The sequence below is a fragment of the Pinus tabuliformis genome, chromosome 5_2, assembly GCF_031772625.1.
Source record: "Pinus tabuliformis cultivar Carrire ecotype Pingquan chromosome 5_2, CPIR1, whole genome shotgun sequence".
Taxonomy (NCBI): domain Eukaryota; kingdom Viridiplantae; phylum Streptophyta; class Pinopsida; order Pinales; family Pinaceae; genus Pinus; species Pinus tabuliformis.
In genome coordinates, this window is record NC_142306.1 from 495,222,884 (window position 1) to 495,243,769 (window position 20,886).

The 20,886-nt window shown below is 38.4% G+C and overlaps 1 pseudogene; it reads left to right on the top strand.

The window, feature by feature from the left end:
• The first annotated feature begins 19,127 nt into the window (after positions 1-19,127).
• LOC149159862 (senescence/dehydration-associated protein At4g35985, chloroplastic-like) lies at positions 19,128-20,036 on the top strand (annotated as a pseudogene).
• The last annotated feature ends 850 nt before the right edge of the window (positions 20,037-20,886 follow it).

Below are 20,886 nucleotides of genomic sequence, written 5' to 3' on the forward strand. Positions count from 1 at the left end.
CTACTGCCAGTGACTCCTAAGTCTTAGAATTCCATTCTCCCAAGAGAATGAAAGACAGAATCTTGGAATGATGGAATGCAGGAATGCCTCTCATCTTCCTCACCATCTATTAAATAGAACAAACACTGGAAGGGGAACCAAATGCACACACTCCATGTGTCTACATGCAACTTTCTTTTGTTTTTAGGTTTCTTGTTTCATTTTCTTCTTTTTCATAGTTTTCTTGTTTTATTTCTATTTATTCTTATTTAGCGCATTAGTATGGTTATTACTCTTTATATTTTTATTATTTATTATTCATATTATTTATTATTACTTTTGTATTATTTATTATTTTTATTATTATTTATTATTTATTATTGTATTATTATTGTATTATTTTTATTATTTATTATTTTATTTACTTCATATTACCAACACCCTCTCCTGAACTAGTATAACCAGCAGGCATCGAAAATCCCCAACACCCCAGGAAATCTCAAGGAATCTCTGTCCTTTTTCCCACTTTCGGCACTAGGAATAATCCTGACGCGGTCTATATCCTAGTCCAAGGGTGGCCCCATGGCTCGCACCTGACTCAGACCTCATCTGCCCTAAGGTAGGCATCCGGTCTGGTACTCAATGACCCCGAGTATCTCGCAAGGCTGGCCCACTCCCTCCACAACTACTGAGGCGCACAGCCCCAGGCATCGAAGTCCTTTACATCCCTTCCAAACTTCAGCATCCCAATCCAATAATAGGCACCTAGCCTAGAACATTAGGCACTTGGCCTCCTCGAGATGGTCCCATAGCTCTTCAGCAGCTATCCATCAAGAGCTATACATAAGACAAAGGAACCACTGACATATGTAGTGTTGATTGACTTTTGTCCCCAGCCCATATGGTGTTACTTATTCTCCCTCATGCATATGGGCTCGCACGAGATCATCAAATAAACTCGCTCTCTCGGCCCATTTGTGGAGTCCTGAATCATCACATCTCAACATGCATCCAATGCATTAACCATACTATCATAGTATCATAGGAAACAATCCACATGCCAAGTTTTGCATGTCATCATGAGAACATTCATTATTGTTAATTGCAACATTATGAATAATAAGGAACTGCACGCCCATGCATGTCATGGATTTGTATAGAACTGTCGCATGCTTCAGTTATACCATCAACATAATTATATCAAGGACATATCATGACTTCACATAAATGAACCACATGCCAATAATCCTCATATTATAGCATCATAATTCCTATGCCACGTTATGCCTATCATATCCATCATGAGTATTGAACATTAAATACCTATCATCACGTAGTAAATGGATATGTCAATATACCTTGACATAACGTCATAATACCTATGCATATCGATATTATTATATGGATACATTATCACTATAAGAACCATATGTACGTCATTATCTTCCTACCATGATATCATGAAACATCGTCAATCTGTTTTCATCAAGTTGCCAATTGGTCTTCAATAATCATTTCGACTTCTTTCTACTAGGTAGTTGATCATTTACACCAATGGTATACTCATCTAAGTATATCGTTAAATTTCTCATGAGCCTCATCAGCTTGAGTCTAAATCTCTCGTCATATATTCTTCCTTCCCTAAGGAAATTCTGGTGACTTTCATTGTTTAAGATATTACTAGTGATTCCATCATTATTTAAATCATCTATATCAAAATTAAAATCCCTTGTTTTACATCCATTTACCCTTTGGCTTATTGATTCCAATACCACTATATGCAATTGCATATAAATACTATTCTTCATGATTTAACTTTATATCATGCTTAATTTTCTTGCATGAGAATTTGTTGATCCATGTTGACTCAATTAGCACTTCATCCACAAAAATATTTTCTTATCTCATCGAGTTCATAAAGTTCATATCTCAATACCACTTGATTGTTTTATCATAAATTCAGTTTGCTCAAGTTGGGCAAAAGACTCTTTCTTATTTAATATCATTATTTTAGATTTTGAAACAATTGGAAACACTACTACCATCATTGTCCATGAGAAACTTAAATGTGAGATGTTATGTAGAAACAACCTCTTTTAACGTTATGGGATGTCCTACTCATGAAATAATGAGTGAAAATTAGTCAAGTACGACCTCTATTAATTGACTTTCACTTCTTTCATCACTATGTACACAATCCTTCTCAAGGTCATCATGTAACTTCACTCCACATTTTTAAAATATGTAGATCATCATTATGACCATTACCAATCATGTTTATCGCTCTACTCATCAATACCTATAAAAGAACTTTCTTCTTGATAGAACATCCCTTCATTTCCTCCTACCCGATATTCATAGATATATTTTTATTTTTCTCCCTGTCTTGATTTCCTACTATTCCATGTCTACCGGCTTCAAAAATGGAAGTTTCTTCACTTCATTCTATTTTATTAAAATGACTTGAATTTCTCACCTCCAGCGATTGTGGTTTCTTTCTCTTCCTCTCCTATAGCACTGATATACCTTGGAAATCTTGTTACTATTTCCCAATTCATTAAGATAGCTACCAAGTGTAATATATTTATCTTTTCCTATTTTAAGACATCAATATAATAAAATCTCCTGATCATACATCTTGTTATCCATAATTCATTCATATAGTTATTCACCTATGGAAGCTTTACAATGTGGTACATGTTGTTATGCACATAACTTATCTTCTACAATCATTCTATTTATCGTACCTTACAAGTTCCTTAAAATAACCTTCATTGTTACCCTGATTTTTCAACTTCACTAGTTGATTACCAATATTTTCTTCTTTATGTGAATCATCCTTAGATAGACCTTATATTGATACCTTTAGAGTACCAAGTTATGATTATACCAAACTCTTTCATTATGTTCTAAAATAGGTTGTTTCTTCTTAATGATTTACTACCCCTGTTGTGATACTTCTTCTCTACCACCTTAAACATCTGATCCAAGTTGGCCATAATCACATAAACTATCCTTAGTTATCATCCTTTTTTTTTTTTTTTTTTTTAGTTTCTCCTTTCCATTTCTCCATAGACAACTGTATCCACTATATGCATTTAACCTTGAATTATGAAACCTAATGTAACATTATACTCAACATCTGAACTGAAATCCAAATCTATACGATTTGCCTCTGAGACGAAAATATACCATCCTGTGGTTTATATATATATATATATATATATATATATATATATATATATATATATATATATATATATATATATATATATATATATATATATATATAGATATATTGCGAACCCAGTTGATTCACTCAAGAATGAAGGGGACTTTAATGGTAGCTTGATGATGTTTAATATACAAATGATCTGAATGAGCAGATACATGTAATCTGAATGGCAATTGCAATGAAAAATTAAATTTATTAGAAGATCATATTGAGATAGTTGTGTTCTTGCAATAATAGACCAGAGAAATGCTAAGCAACTGTTATTGCTAAAGGACAATGAGAACAGCAATCCAACCCAATTAGTGAATAATATGATCAACATTCAAGGAATGTTATCTATGTGTTTTTAGTTCAGATTGAATAGTAAAATAATGAACAGATGCTAGTGAACAATGATCATCTAAACGTAATAAGATATCAGAGTTTATCCATTGTGAATTGGAACAGATTTGACTATTTTAGAGCACTTTAATTGGTGACAAATTTCAACTTCAATTATCCAAATACTTCAAGTGCTATGTAAACTGTGTTGTAAAATGAATTGATGGTGAGTAGTTACACCAACATTAAAGATTTGTTACAAAAAACATGCCAGTATACCATATCAATAGCACAATCTTTCAGAGAATTATACATCGTCAATTATGGGTAGATTATCACCATCCAAGATTACAAGATTATATACTTTTCCAATGAATCAATGAGTCATAACAAAACTATATACCTTTAATTAGGTGACTCATTTAGAATTTCACTTTGTTATATGGTTGTAATGGAGAGAACCATTGTAGTTGATTATAGCACTTTTCATTTTTTGAAATAGAGTTTAGAAAATGATAAGAGAATGGAAGTACAAACAACTCAAGAAAATGAGATTATGGTTTTACCATGTAATGAGAGTAGAGAACCAAAGAATCTATTGTCTATAATGATGCATGAGAAAACCAATGAGGAACTAATGAGTGCACCAAACTTATACCAGCCAAACATTTTTAGTTGATCTTCCAAAATAAATGGTGGTACCCCTAGAATTACAGGCCTCACTTCCATAATTTAATATCAGACTTTCATAATGATTTTAAAGAAATAAGTTGGTTTGTAGCTAGTTTAACAAGAATATCAGTTATCAAAATGTAATGAAAATAAAGTTGATGAACTCTAAAATAAATTATTGATATAGAGACATTGTACGAGAAATACTACTGTAACTCAATATCAAGATTCATCCCATAAAATAAGAACCAACATACTCAATAATAATTATTATTGGTCTGCTTTTATTTACAGAGGAGAATGTGGAAATTATCGTGTATGAAGTATCTATTACTACATTGGTTCAATGTATGAAAGTACATGTAGTTGAGAGACGAGGCGCTATACAACTCGCTTTAGGGTTTCAGCAAATACCTGCTACGGCAGGCCCTCCTGACAGCGATCGTCTTCTGCAGAACATGGAAGATTCTTAGGTTCCAATCCATGGGTTTTGGCTGAAGGAAAACGTGAACCCCCCTCACGGGGAAGGAGGGGCGCCTCCTCCAACAAACGACAACCAGAAGAGCCGGATCGAGGACTCAGACAGTGAAAACGGGCACAATGATAGAAATGCTGCTAGCAGCCAGCAGGCAAATACTGAACAAGCACAAAAAGACAAGCCTAAAGTCAGTTCTTCCACATGCAAGCCAGTCGCCACGCATAGGCCAAAAGTAGAGTTACCCAGCCATCGCATCAATGCCAGAATACAGTATATGAGAGATCATGCCCTCATTGGCAAATTCATTGGAATATGGCCAAATGAGAAAGCGTTAAGAACCTGGATTAATGTCAAATGGCATCCAAAAGGACACATAACTTTGCATCTAGGGCCTAAAGGGTTTTTTACTGCAGTCTTCAACTGCCTGGAAGACAGAAACAGAGTTTTAGACGGAGGGCCTTACTTCTTTAACTCTGCGGGACTGTTTCTCAAAGGATGGATCGAACGTTTTAATCCAGATAAGGAAGACTTAAGCTGCGCGCCGGTGTGGATCAGGCTGTATTCTCTGCCATTGGAATACTGGGAAGAGGAATCTCTCAAGGCGATTGGTAATGTTCTGGGCGAGTTCGTCAAGGTAGCAGAGGAAACAAAGTCGTACAGATACACCTCATACGCCCGGATCTGTGTCTACATGGACCTCAAACAAGCTCTGCCTGACACAGTAAGTCTTTTTCATGAAGATGTTGAATGGATACAGTTGATTGATTATGAGCATGTACCCTTTAGGTGCAGGAAATGTCATGATTTAGGACACCTCTATAGAGACTGTCCGTTGAATAGTAAGCCCTCATTTCAAATGGATTCGGAAAATCCAATGCCGGATGGTTTCACTAAAGTGCTGAATCGCAGAAGAGGAAATAAAAAAACAGCAGCCTCTACCAAGATTACTCCAGCTGTGTTATGAAACCAGCTCAAGAAAAGATAGAAAAGAAAGATCAACGCCTTAGAATTCAGCCTCTTCGAGGGGGCAACCTCCTTTACATTACATAAATGAACAATTATTGGATGATACAAATGACAAAACCTCCTTTCTATATATAGGAGTCTAAGGAGTCACAATATAATCCAGCCGACCTAACAATAATAATATAAAGCCACAAAAATAACAATAGAGGGATTCTATGGGGCACAGAAATAACAATATGGGGGTAATAGGGGCACAACAATATAAATAAGGGGTATAACTACAATAGTAATGGGGTAATCACTAGTATTATAGGGACCCAACATGCCCCTCTCCTTCAAAAAAGTGTTGTCCTCAACGCTTGAGTAGTTCTGGATACTTCTGCATAAAATTCTCATCCTCCCATGTGGAATCTTCAGCGGATAAGTTCTTCCACTTGATAAGATACTCTGAAATTGATCGATTTCGTAGCTGTCGAGTTCTTGTTTCTGTGACTGCTTCCGGTTCCAATATAATTTTTCCTTCCTCGTCAAGTTCTGGCAATATTGTTTGAACTGGGAGCTTGTCGCCTATAACCTTCTTTAAACATGAAACATGGAAAACTGGGTGCAATCGAGAAGCTGCAGGAAGCTCCAATTTGTATGCCATAGTACCAATCTTTTCCAACACCTTGTACGGACCATAATACTTTGGTGATAATTTATTATCCTTCTTAGCTTGCTTTAGGGACATTTGCTTATATGGTTGTAGCCGTAGGAATACCCAATCACCTACATCAAAACTTCTTTCACTGCGATGTTGATCTGCCTGTTGTTTCATTCTATTTTGTGCCAACACGAGGTTATCCTTTAAGAGTTGGAGGACTTGTTGTTGATGTTCGATGTGATGTTCCACTGCCTGAACCTTAGAATTTTCTCTTAAATATGATGTGATGGATGGTGGTTGATACCCATAAAGTGCCATAAATGGGGTCATTTTTGTTGCTGTATGGAAGGAAGTGTTATACCACCATTCAGCCAGAGGCAACCATTTGACCCATTGTGTCTGTTTATCAGATACAAAGCAACGAAGATATCCTTCCAAACATTTGTTTACTATCTCAGTTTGCCCATCAGATTGAGGATGATAAGATGAGCTATGAGCTAACTGAGTACCAAGACAAGAAAATAATTCTGTCCAAAAATTTCCAGTGAAAATGGGATCTCTGTCACTTACAATAATCTTTGGGTTTCCATGTAGCTTTTGAACTGTTTCCATAAATGCAGTAGAAACTGTACTGGCTTTAAATGGATGTGATAATGCACAAAAGTGTGCATACTTGGTAAGTCTGTCAACTACCACCATGATGACACTCTTTCCCTCAGACTTGGGTAAACCTGTGATAAAATCCATTGAAACCTCCTCCCAACGTTGGCTTGGAATGGATAAAGGTTGTAATAGACCCGGTGTCTTAATTGTTTCAACTTTATTTTGTTGGCAAACCAAACATTCCGCCACAAACTTTTGAATATCTGATTTAAGGCCATCCCAAAAAAATTCCTTCTTAACCCTGTGGTAAGTTTTTAAAAATCCTGAGTGCCCTCCTAAGGGAGAAGTGTGCAATTCCATAAGAATCTTTTGTTTTAGCTGGGAATTCTTACAGAGGTATAAGCGATCTTTGTACCATAACGAATCATTTTTCCAGCTAAATGTATCAGAAGTACTGGAATCTTGTTGTAGCTTTCGAATAAGTGCCCACACTTCTTCGTCATTCTTCCATTCCTCCCTTGCTTCGTTTATCCAATCTGGTTGGATAATAGAAATGGCACACAACAATGCTTCCACATCCTCATCCTTTCTTGAGAGTGCATCTGCCACCACATTTTGCTTCCCTTTTTTGTAGATGATTTCAAAGTCATAACCCAACATCTTTGTGACCCACTTTTGTTGCTCTTCAGAGGATAATCTTTGTTCTAAAAAGTATTTAAGGCTATCATGATCCGTTTTTACCTTGAAGTGTCTTCCCATTAGGTAGGGTCGCCATTTCTTAAGTGCATGGAGTATTGCCAACATTTCCTTCTCATAAATAGCTTTGCTTAAAAACTTTCCCTTGATTGGACGACTTTCAAAAGCAATGGGTCTTTCATCTTGCATTAGAACAGCACCAATTCCATTTCCTGAAGCATCACATTCCACAATAAAGGTTTTTGTGAAGTCCGGTGTAGCTAAGACCGGTGCTTGGCACATTGCCTCTTTAAGATGTTCAAAGGCCTTTGTTGCTTCCGGAGTCCATGAAAATGAATCTTTCTTCAATAATGTTGTTAGAGGTGCTGCTATTCTCCCATAATTCTTAACAAACTTGCGATAATACCCTGTCAACCCAAGAAATCCTCGCAGATGCTTTATGGATGTGGGGATTTTCCATTCCTTAATGGCTTTAATTTTGCTAGGGTCTACCTTAACTCCTTCATGAGATACAATATGACCCAAATATTCCACCTCCTGGACTCCAAAGAAACATTTGGATCTTTTTGCATATAATTGTTTCTCCTCCAATAGTTGTAGCACCTGTCAACATGTTCAACATGATCCTTCCAAGACTTGCTGTAGATTAGTATATCATCAAAAAATACTAACACAAATTTTCTAAGGAATGGTTTGAAAATTGAATTCATCAAACCTTGAAATGTTGAAGGTGCATTGGTAAGGCCAAAAGGCATGACCAAAAATTCATAATGACCCTCATGAGTTCTAAATGCCGTTTTCGGAATGTCTTCAATCTTCATTCTGATTTGATGATATCCCGAACGAAGATCCAACTTGGTGAAGTAAATTGATCCATGCAATTCATCCAGTAATTCATCAATGACAGGAATGGGGAACTTATCTTTAATAGTGAGCTTGTTGAGCTCCCTATAATCTGGACACATGCGCCATGATCCATCCTTCTTGTGCACCAATACTACTGGAGCTGAGAAAGAACTTTGACTCGGTTGAATTATACCAGCCTCTAGCATTTCTGCAACCATACGTTCAATTTCACTTTTTTGGACATAGGGATATCTGTACGGCCTGATGTTTGGAGGAACACTTCCTGGAATCAGATGAATAGCATGATCATGATCACGCATAGGTGGGAGACCTTTGGGAGTCTCAAATACCTTGGAATGATTGTCCAGGACTTTTTGGAGATCTGGAGAAATAGATGATTCCAATGTGGAAACATCTAGCGAACATAATTGTGCAATTACACCTCTTTGCTCCTTTTTTAGAAGCTTTGTCATGCCATTAGAGCTGATTATCTTTCCTGGTTTCCCTGCAATACCCCTTAATTCAACTTCCTTTCCTTCCACAGAAAATTTCATGAAAAGTTCTTGAAAATTAAAAGCTATTGTACCCAAGGATTGTAGCCATTGGACTCCTAGTACAACATCAGCACCTCCCATTGGAATGGAAAGCATTGGGCTAGTCAATACATATTCTCCCATGGATAGCTTGATATTATGGCACTTTCCAGAACAATTTATTGTTCCTCCATTTGCAATCATCACTTGACACTCTGGTGCTGGATATAGGAAGCAATTCAATTCTTTTGCTACCCTACAATGAATAAAATTGTGGGTGCTTCCTGAATCAATCAACACTATTACCTTTTTCTTCTTGATTTGTCCTTCTATCTTGATGGTTTGAGGAGTGGTAATTCCCGCCAATGCATTACAAGATATGGTCGGATTTATTTGTTCTTCATCTAGGCTTTGTTCCTGGAATATATCCTCTTCTTTTGACCTTTCTTGCTCCTTTTCTTCTTCCTCTTCACAATCTATGTAGAATAATTTCTTCTCAGCACACTTATGACCTTTTGTGTATTTGCTATCACAATTGTAACAAAGCCCTTTTGCTCTTTTTTCTTCCAATTGTTGTGGTGTCAACCTTGTAGGTTGTGGAAGACTATGGGCAACAACACTTCCGTCTTTATAGTTGTGAATGGTATGCTTCCTAGTTGCCATAATTTTGCTTTCCATTTTTCTTGCTAACCTGAATGCCTTCTCTAATGAATCAGGTTCCCAAAGGCGCACATCATGTTGGATATTATCCTTTAAAGACCCTATGAACACATCAATCCTATGCTCCTCTGGAATATCTTTTACCCTTATGTTCAATTTTTGGAACTCCTCAATGTGCTCCATTATTGAACCCTTTTGTTTGAGACTTATCAATTGGCTAAAAAAAGTGTTGCTTTTTGTATCCTCATAATGTGCTATCAATTCTTCCGTAAAAATTGCCCAAGTGATAAATTGTTTACGAGAACAAAGCCATTGATACCATACAAACTGATTTGGTTCCAAATATAAAGTTGCCATACGTACCTTTTGTGTGTTTTGCACATTATTGAGATCGAAGAATTGCTCCATCTGTAATATCCATGTGGCGGGATCCTTGCCATCAAACTTCCTCATATCGATTTTTGGAACATGGTGAGTCTTCGATCCAACATTAGAGTCTATGGAATCATGATTAACATTTCTTTTGTTCTCATCATGAGTTTCCTTTAGTACTCTTTCACCTTAGTGCCCATTTCTTGTAGCAACTTATTCATATTTATCTTCAATTCGTCCATGTCTGTCTTCAAATCTATCTTCAAATCATCCATCTTAGCTTCCACGTCAATCATCTTAGCTTCTACGCCTTTCTTTAAACATCCATCTTAGCTTCTACACCTTTCTTTAAACCATCCATCTTAGATTCTGTTCCTTTTTGTGCAAGGGACAGTTGTTGCACTTGGTCTTGTAATTTTGATATATCATGTTGCATTTCTTCCTCTTCTTCATGAGTCATGCTAGAGCTTTCAGGTTCCTTACTAGGTGTTTGCATTTTCTTTCCTCGGGGCATCAGTTACCGATAATAATGCTCTACTATGCCCTTTGAATTCCTTCAAAATAAATTTTCAAACCAAGCTTAAGCAAAAATTTAAAAAAATCTACACACCTTTTTTCACTTTGTAGGAGCCCGATATTGCCTCTGATGTATCTCTGTACTTTCCAATCATCTAGTTCTGAATTTTTGACCTGTAGTAGCCCTCTGTGTCCTCTTTCCAATGCCACAAGTCTGACCCAAATTGGATTCTCCAAGGAAGAGTTATGTGAAATCTCCCACAGTGACTTGCTTATAGACTAGTTCAGTAGAGCGAACTTGTACGACGTGCCACGAGTCACTGTTTCGACCTTTGGATCTGAAAACCACATACAAGAAACTACAGTCCGTCCTCTTTCTGTACCTTTTTACGAAATTTCAATCCGATCCTCAGAGAGAAAGTTATGACGATTTTCCCCAGGTCACCTGTTTTGAATGTAATTCAGGAGTCTGCAAAAAGACCAACTTCCTCAGATCATATCTCCAAAAATATCAGGCAAAAAGCTCTGAAATTCGGACCCAAGGTTCAATGCCAATTCTTCTCAAATGGGTTTTTTTTCGACTTCTGAAACGTCACAGAAAAAAAGTTATAGCGAAAATGCCACGATGACCTGTTTGGAGCAGCGAAACCCTAGAATCCAAAGCTCTGATACCAAATGTTATGAAACCAGCTCAAGAAAAGATAGAAAAGATAGATCAACGCCTTAGAATTCAGCCTCTTCGAGGGGGAAACCTCCTTTACATTACATAAATGAACAATTCTTGGATGATACAAATGACAAAACCTCCTTTCTATATATAGGAGTCTAAGGAGTCACAATATAATCCAGCCGACCTAACAATAATAATATAAAGCCACAAAAATAACAATAGAGGGATTCTATGGGGCACAAAAATAACAATATTGGGGTAATAGGGGCACAACAATATAAATAAGGGGTATAACTACAATAGTAATGGGGTAATCACTAGTATTATAGGGACCCAACAAGCTGACCCATCAAAACCCTCGACAAGCAATAGCTTTGCAGCCTTAGCCAATGAAGACATGCAGGATCCAGATAACACACCCTCCAATGAAAAAGAAACTAGTCAGGAAAAGATTAAAGGATCTCAATCGAAGACAGGGGAAAAGGTAGCAGAAAAATCAGATAATCATCTTAAAACTGCTTCAAAAACCTGGAGCTTCCTTGGAATGGATATAGATGGTACCAATCCCAATATAGAAGACGAGAAGGAAAGTGATGGAAACTTTCAAGAACCTCAGATCATGGAGGAGGACACGGAATCTATAGATATTGGCGAGCTGGATATTCTAGGCCTAGAACAAGCCTGTAAAATGGGAAACTTCGACAAAATACCTGATCGACAAGTGGATAATCTAGTGGAAGTCCTCAATAGAGCCCAAAAAAAATACTCATTAGGGGTTCAAATTGGCAGCCAATGGGATGGGAAATTCATCACCAAAGACAGTAAAAAACGGGGAAGGAAAACCACTCTGGAAAGAACCATCAAGATAGGAGAAGTGTTGGTAGAATCAGGCCGATATGCCAAGTTAACCAAGTACTTCAATGCCAACCCCAAACCTTCTCAATGAAGTTGATCTCATGGAATATTAGGGGGCTCAATAGCCCAAGAAAAGGAAGATTACTAAAAAACATGCTCATGGAGGAAAAACCTACCATTCTCTTTCTGCAAGAAACAAAATGTAACTCGACAGTCTTGGAAAAAATAGCAGCAAAGGCCTGGCCAGGAGGGTTAGTAACAGCTGTTGATGCTCAGGGTGCGTCAGGAGGACTTGCAGTGCTCTGGGATGCGCGAGTGATTCAACTGGACAACATACATGCAAATAAAAATTTCATTCAAGCTATATTTCACATAATTGGCACCAATATCTACGGCCATATGACAAATGTGTATTTCCCTCAGGAAACCCTGCACAAAGTTGAAATTCTGGACACCTTGACGCAGCTGAACACAGAGAGGATGCACCCGTTATGGATATCCAGAGGTGACTTTAATATGATAGCAACAATGGAGGAAAAAAAGGGAGGCAGATGCAGAATCAATAGAGATGGATCCATATTAAAAGACTTCATTCATAACAACTGGCTGATTGATCTCCCTTCAAATAACGGCCTATTCACTTGGAACAACAAGAGGGTAGAACCAATGCAAATAGCCTCTCGTCTTGATAGATTTCTGATATCAGATAATGCAACTCACTTAGGAGGAGAATTCATTGCCTCTATCCTTCCTGTCTCAGGCTCTGATCATTGGCTAATAGCCCTCCATTGGAGTCGACCCTGCAACAGTATTAGGCGTCCCTTCTGGTTTGAGGCTTTTTTGTTATCTCATCCTAAATTTAATGAATTTGTCAGAGCATCTTGGCTAAATTTCAATCCTACAAATGGCACCAAAATGTCTATATTCCAACGGAAGCTGAAATATCTTAAAGGGGAAATTAAACGCTAGAACCAATCCATTTTTGGCAACATATTTAAAGCTCAGGAAACCCTCAATCAAGAAATGAAAATCATTCAGCAAAGGATCATCACAGAAGGACGCTCTGAAGAGCTAGCCAAGAAAGAGCAGTATATAGAAAATCAAATCCTTGAAAGAGCTTTACAGGAGGAAACTCTCTGGAGGCAAAAATCAAGAGTTAGGTGGCTGAAGGATGGTGAAAAGAATACGAAATTATTTCACAAAACTACGGTGCAAAGAAGAATGAACAATCAAATTTCTCATATTAAAAATGAACAAGGAATTAAAATTGAAACCCATGAAGGCATTGAACAGGAATTCCTCAATTACTTCAAACAGGTGAATCAAGAACCTAACATAGATCGAACAGAGGCCATTGATAAATTCATCAGACATATTACCAAATTAATCATTGAGGATCATAATCTTCTCCTTCTCAAGCCCACAAGCCTTCAAGAGGTTGAGACCGCTGTGCATCAGCGAAAAGCAGGGAAAGCACCGGGACCAGATGGATTCACCTCAAACCTTTTTCATCATTTCTTGGATTTAATAAAATGGGAAGTCAGGTAGGTCATGGAAGAATCACGTACTCTGAGATGGATGTATCCAGGTCTAAATGCAACATTCATTGCATTAATCCCCAAAACAGAGGAATCCAATACTCCGGAAAAATACAGACCGATTGCTCTATGCAACATCATATACAAAATTGTCTCCAAGGTTATAGCTTCCAGATTGAAGCCTTTTCCTCCCTTTATCATCTCTCCAGAACAATCTGGATATGTAGAAGGATGGCAGATCACGAATGGTATTATTTTAACTCATGAAATAATCCACTCCCTCAAGCATTCAAAAAAACCAGGTATGTTACTCAAAATTGACTTATCTAAGGCTTTTGATAGTCTAAGTTGGACTTATATTCAAAAAATCCTTAATGCCTTTGGTTTTGCCCCTTCCTGGGTTAGATGGGTCAGTAATCTTTTATCCTCCTCGTTCTTCTCTATTCTCATCAATGGCATCCCGTCACCCACATTCCGTCCCTCTAGGGGTATCAGACAGGGAGACCCGCTCTCGCCTTTTCTGTTTGTCATCTTAGCTGAAGGACTAGGACGCAGCATCAAATCGGCTCTCCTCTCTCAAAGCCTCAAAGGTCTCTCTTTTCACCATGCTCCCTCCTATTCTCACCAGTAATTCGTGGATGATAATATGCTTTTTGGTCATCCTTCTGTTCAAGAAGCTCGTACCTTCAAATCCATTCTTTCAAACTTCTTTGATGCTTTAGGAGCCCTCATTAACAAATTCAAGTCTCAGATATTCTTCTTTAATACCCCTCCTCCCACCCAAAGAGCCATTGCCCGCATTCTAGGCTTCACCATTGCATCCCTTCCTTCTAAGTATCTGGGCGCTCCCTTAATTGCCTCTGCTCTCAAGCATTCCTCATTGAAAGACCTTTTATAAAAGCTTGAAGCTAGACTATTCCTATGGACCCACAGAGCTCTTAATATGGCCAGCAGGTTGGTGCTCATTAAAGCTATTCTTCATTCCATGCCTCTCTACCTTTTTTCTATTCTAGTTGCACCTAAGTGGGTTCTTAAAGAAATAAAGCAGCTTCAGTGCAACTTCTTATGGGGTAATTCAGGTCCAAACCGAAAGTGGGCTTTGGTCAAATGGGAGAATTTCTATCTCCCAAAGAAAGCCGGAGGCATTGGGCTAAGAGACCCAGAACACAACAATATGGTAATGGGTGCCAAAATTTGGTGGAGATGGCTCTCAAATCCCAGCACTCCTTGGACCTCTCTATGGACAGCGAAATATACGAGCAATACACCCATAGAGCATAGAATCAGAATGTCAGAAGTAAGTAGAGGTTCAGTCATCTGGAACTCAGCCATTCAACACCGAAATCTAATACAAAAGCATAGCTTCTGGGATGTGAAGGATGGCAACACAGCACGGTTTTGGGAAGACTCATGGCAGCAGCTTCCAAATCTCAGAGACACTCTCTCCAACCTTCCAGAACAAGATATAAATCAGTATGATAAGGTGAGTCAATTTTGGGACTCACTCTCCACACAAGAATACAGAAAGTGGAAAGAAGCTAGTCAAATAATACCGCACAGCACGGAGCAAATTCAACTCTCTCTTTCCTCAGAACTTCAAAAACGAAAAATCCTATCATCGGCAGGAATGGATATTCTCAGGTGGGGATACGAGGAGAAGGGCACTTTCACCACCAGAGAAGCATACAAAGTCATTATCAAAGACAGGATAATCAGAGATAATTTATGGGATAAGATCTGGAATTCATCTATCTGGCCGAAGGTGTCTACTTTTCTGTGGCTTCTGTCTCATAACAAGATTCTCACATGGGACAACCTCAGGAAAAGGAATTTCTCTGGGCCCTCCATATGTCCTAACTGCAAACAGGAAGAGGAATCAGCATTACATCTAATGCAAACCTGTCAGCTAGGAAGGAAATTGTGGGAAAAGGTTACATTCCGCTGTCAAAAGGAAGGCAGAGTGCATGGGGACATTAAAGGCACTCTTCGCACTTGGAGCCAAGAGCCATATCAAAGCAGACTCTTAAACACACTGTGGCAGCTTATTCCTGGTTTACTAATGTGGAATATATGGAAAGAGAGAAACAGAAGAATCTTCAAAGATCAATCACTGTCTATTGAGCAGATATGGACTGGATTACACCAAAATATTAAAGAAACCCTGTCTATTAAAGCCTGGTCCCAAGAATATTTCCCATCAATCCCGCAAGAACAAACTATCTGGGACAACTGGAAGATTCACTTAGATCTTTCGCTCTCTTCTATTAACAATTCCACAAGGTATCGTAATCCTCCAGCAAGTTGGACTCCACCGCCAATAAACGTGTTTCAACTTAACTTTGACGGAGCTTCGAGGGGTAATCCTGGGAAAGCAGGATTTGGCGGAGCCTTCAGAAATCATCAGGGCACTCCCCTTCTAACATTTTTTGGCTCAAAAGGCTGGAACACCAACAATGCAGCGGAATTGGAAGGATTATGGAGAGGGCTTAATCTTGCGCAAGACATAGATTTCTTTCCCCTAATTGTTGAAGGGGACTCACAAATTATCATCGATATGGCCTCAAAACTTATGCAAGGATCCCCCATTCATAAAGTCAGCAGCAGCTGGAGAATGGCTCCAAGAATTGAGCTTCTAAACCAATGGCTTTCTCATCACCAAGCAATCTCCTTCAAACACATCAGACAGGAAGGAAAAAGTTGGTGGACTTTCTTGCTAATTTAGGAGTGGACACCGAAATGGATTTCTTTGAAGGTCCTCTCTCCAGTATAGCCTCAGAGAAGCAACTCTCCGACTTTCATACCATTGTAAAAAATTACATGTATCCGAAGAAAGATACACCCCTGGATGCGGGTGTAATTACTGCATGTTAAACCTAATGCAAGCGAAAGCGGTAGCTGTCCACACACTTGGACGGATCCAGCAGTTTACAGAATGTGAAATTAAGGCTCTGGTCACAACATTTATGGTTCATTCGATTCGAGATCTTCAGACAAGTGATTTAATCATGGCGTGCTCTCTGATGTTTGCAGCGGACATCTGCAATCCAATTTTCCTCTGCTCGTTATGCTTTCCGCACCCCTGCGCGGCTCAGGGTGTATGGAAGCCCCTCTGGTTTCTTAACCTGGTTTATTCTGCCTGTGTCTGGTCTATTGATTTGGTTTATTCCGCCTGTGTCTGGTCTACTCACTGGGTTTATTCTACCTGTGTCTGGTTTCTTAACCTGGTTTATTCCACCTGTGGCGAGTCTAGTAATTTGGTTTATCACGTAGGTGTCTGGTCCATTAACTGGGTTCATTCCACCTGTGTCTGGTCACCTTCCCCCCAGCTTCGGTCTTCCTATTTACCCAAGCTGCCTGCGCACCCTGCAATGGCTCGTCGACGCAGCGTCCCTCGGCATGGAAGTAATTCTGGTACTCGTGGAGTTTCTCAGGGTCATGGTGGCTCTGCCCCTCAAAGCATCACTCCTTTAGCCTCTGCCTCTCCATCCTCTCCGCCCTCTGATCATTCTCGGCCCTCTCTGAATAGTTCCTTTCAAACTACCCGGTTCAAGTTCAGAAGTAGGCTCAATAAGCCTCTAATCTCAGCCACTATCACTGTTATCTTCTCGGAGGAGGAAGATGAGCTTATGAGCTCGGATGACACCTCCAGGGCTCAGTCTCAGTCTCAGGATACCAGCGAATTTCAGGGTGAGATGCCTGGAGTAGTCCTCAATGACACTTCCATGCAGCACGAGGATGGCCTTTAGGAAGACCCTCAACCCCAGCCAGCTTCACCACAAGAGCAAATTCTTGCTTGTGAACCAGCGCGCCTTTCTGGAAGTGTTCTGAATCTTGTTATTCCTCCAGAAGGTAGTATGATGGGAGCTGAAGACAATGGAATGGTGACCTGGATTGGCTCCCCCAACCAGGCAAACATGGATGCGACGGGCTCTCCTCCGTAGGTTTAAAGACTTCTGGCTCAAATGCCATGACAACAATCCCTCTTCTGGTTTCTGGTACTCGTGTTATGTTTCCATGGTGCATGTCTCCAGCTTCTTTTGATATCAACATGAAATACTATAGTCTTCAGGTCAAAAGTCTGGTTTCAGATCTTTTTGTAATAGCAGTTTTAAAGGATAGTATTTTTGTAAGTGATCAACTACCTCTGAAGCATAGATCACATATAGGACAGTCTAGTTTTTTGTCTCTCAAGCTCACTACAATTCTCGCTTCTAAAAATCTCAATTTTGTAAAAGGAATGAAGTTTGCTATCTGCAAAAGTCTTTTTGGCGAAGGGCAGGCTACGGCCCCCTCAGAGGTTTAATCCTCTCTGTAAATTTTTTTATATATTTTTAATAGAATAATCTTTATCCAGAAAAAAAAAAAATAAATTATTATTGGTCTAATAATAACAAGGTTAATAAGTTATTATCAGAGTTTATGAATTTAATAAGATATATTTTATCATAAATTATCAATATTCACAATACTTAAACCATAAATTGCCATATATTATCAACAATCACAATTTTGTAATATAAAACCATGGAAAACATGAGTTAGAATGTAATAATGATGTCAGAATAAATCTTAGAGAATTGTCTCAATGTAAAATCCAAATTCGAATGACTAAAGCTTAAGAATATTGGTGGCATTATTGTGCTAAGAAGGTAATTGAATTTTGAAAGAAACATTATATGTCATATTAATTCTACAGATTCATGACTTTAAGGATAAAGATAAATTGAAATGTTGTGTTAAGTATCTGTTTATGCAATCATTACTTATGAAAAAATGGACTGTTTTAAAATAAATTGTTAAACAAGTGTATCTTGAGATTATTGTGACTATTCTAAGATAATTTACGAAATCAAACCATCAAAGAAATATTCCACACCATAAAGAAGAAACACCGCCACCCGATCGAGAACCAGATCGGATGACTGGGAAGGTTATTCCTCCCCAACACAAAATAAATCATTTTATTAATTATATGGCATGCCTGCAAGCGCGCCCACGAAGGCAACACCATATCAAATCCCTTAAATTACAATACATTTAGCCATAATAATTTCCCGGATAAGACATAAAATTTCTTGCATGTGTACAGAAACCGAACCCCCAATCAACATTTCACATTATGCATCGTGCCCCCTCATGAAAGTTAATCGATTGGCTTCATATTCAGCAGTAGAGGTCCCAAGGTTCATCAGTACTTTAATTTTATCATCCGTTTTGTTCCTCAATGTTGACTCCTCCTTTGTATGAGATTGCCAGAAAACTCTTTTAAACATCAAACAACACTGACCAAATTTTTTATATGCAAGATTGACTAGACACATATACAAGATTATACACGTAAAACAGTAGAAAATGGTATAATCACTTGAATAAATAGAGGTTGAAACAGAGGCTACAATAGAACGAAGGGGGTGATAATTTCTATTGCCCTTTCTTCTGAAGTAGAAGAAGAAGAACAAATTAAATAGCCATATAAATAAATAAATAAATAAATAAAATCATCCAACGTATAAGAAGAGAAGTGCCCAAACCTCATCTCGGAAGATGCAGTGGGTGGCTAAGAACACCTTCTATTTTAATAAAAAGAAGGGCAGAAACAAATCGACTGAGCCTGCTCAACCTTCTGCTGTGTTTGAAGAAGATGATGAGAATAGTAAGTTGCAGCAACAATTTTCTCATCTTTCAGCCACAGAAGTAGAGCAGCAAATGCAAGATGATGATGATAAGGAATGTGCAGAGAATTCTATTGAAGAAAATTTGGTGAGGATTCCAGGAAGAGCAGTGGTGAACTTGGTGGAGGCGGGAGAAGAAGTCAGTGACAGCCCGCAGTTGGGAAGCGGCGAATTTTCCATTGTTCGACTTGTTCAGGGCAATACAGGAATCGCCCTTTTTGTGAATGTTGGGGAAGATGTGCGTTGGCCTCTCACCAAGGATGAGCCCACCCTCAAACTCGACGCCCGTCACTACCTCTTCTCCATACGCCCTCCGCCGGACGAAGAGGCCGCAGATAAAGACGACACTGAGATAATGAGATAAAGAAATGAATTTGGACGAGGGAGGTCATCCATTCAAATCACAAGGAGACGGTTTGGATTTGCTGGACAGCAACACAGATGTATTTCATTACACGCGGAATCGACAGGCGGTGCGGCATCAAAATCCACAAGATCAGCGAAGGGCGGTTCGAAAGAAAACCCGGAGGCGGCGTACTGGACTGCATTGGCGCCGAGGGTGGAAGATTATAACACTGTGGTGGGCAAGGCCATTGCTGCTGGTTCGGGGCAGATTATCAAGGGCTTATTCCTCTGCACCAATGCTTATTCTTCTCAGGTACAAAACGATGAAGAATTTGTGAGAAGCCAAGTAATGAAAGCTGAGAGCAAAATGGCCACAACAGCTGAATATCAAAAGGAAACGAGTGCTCAAGGGAAGATCAGTCCTTGCACAAAATGAAGATCAGCGTGAAGAGAAAAGGATCCTATGTCTAGTATGGAATTAGGTTCATATTTAATAATCAAAGGGTTAAACAGGTAGTCCATTGCTTCAAATCTAGAAGCACCTCTCTTAATAAATTTCTCGCTATAGAGTAACAATAAATGGCTTTGTTAACGCTTAAATCAATACGATTTGGTAAGAAAAAGTTACAGCTATAAATTTAAACTTTGTCTGACTTTAGATTAGATTTTGAAATTTCGATTGAAGCCAATTTGATATGCCATAGGCCATGGAAGTCGTCTGTGGGCTAGAGACAACTCAAATATTGATACCAAATTTAAATAAACAACAAATAAAAAAAATCCCGAACAAAATGATCACAGATCCAAATTATCCTTCAGAACGAAAATATACAAATTATGATAAACGAGCTTTATATTATGCCTATCATAATACACACCACTTATTTTGTGGCAGAGCCTTCAAACAATTGTTAGAAATGGCTAATGAATTAATGAAAATAAATCAGAATTGCGGAAATCTAGAAACCCTGATTCCAAAGTTCAGTTACCATGGAAATTACTCGTAGGAAAGTAAGCATCTTGTAACTTTCAAAAACAAATATCCTGAATTTTTTTATTTCTATTTTTATTTTTTTTTACATACCCATAGGCCCTAAGGGTTTAGCTTGCTCTGATACCATATGTAACAGTGCAAAGTAAATATAAAATTAATTTCCTAATTAAAATCAGAATCAACAAATAAGCACATACCTATATTACCTATGATCGATTTCTTCCAGATGACAGCAAGGTTTTGGGTATGACTCTCCACCCAACCGTAGGCTCAATTGTGCAATGGTTTGCTA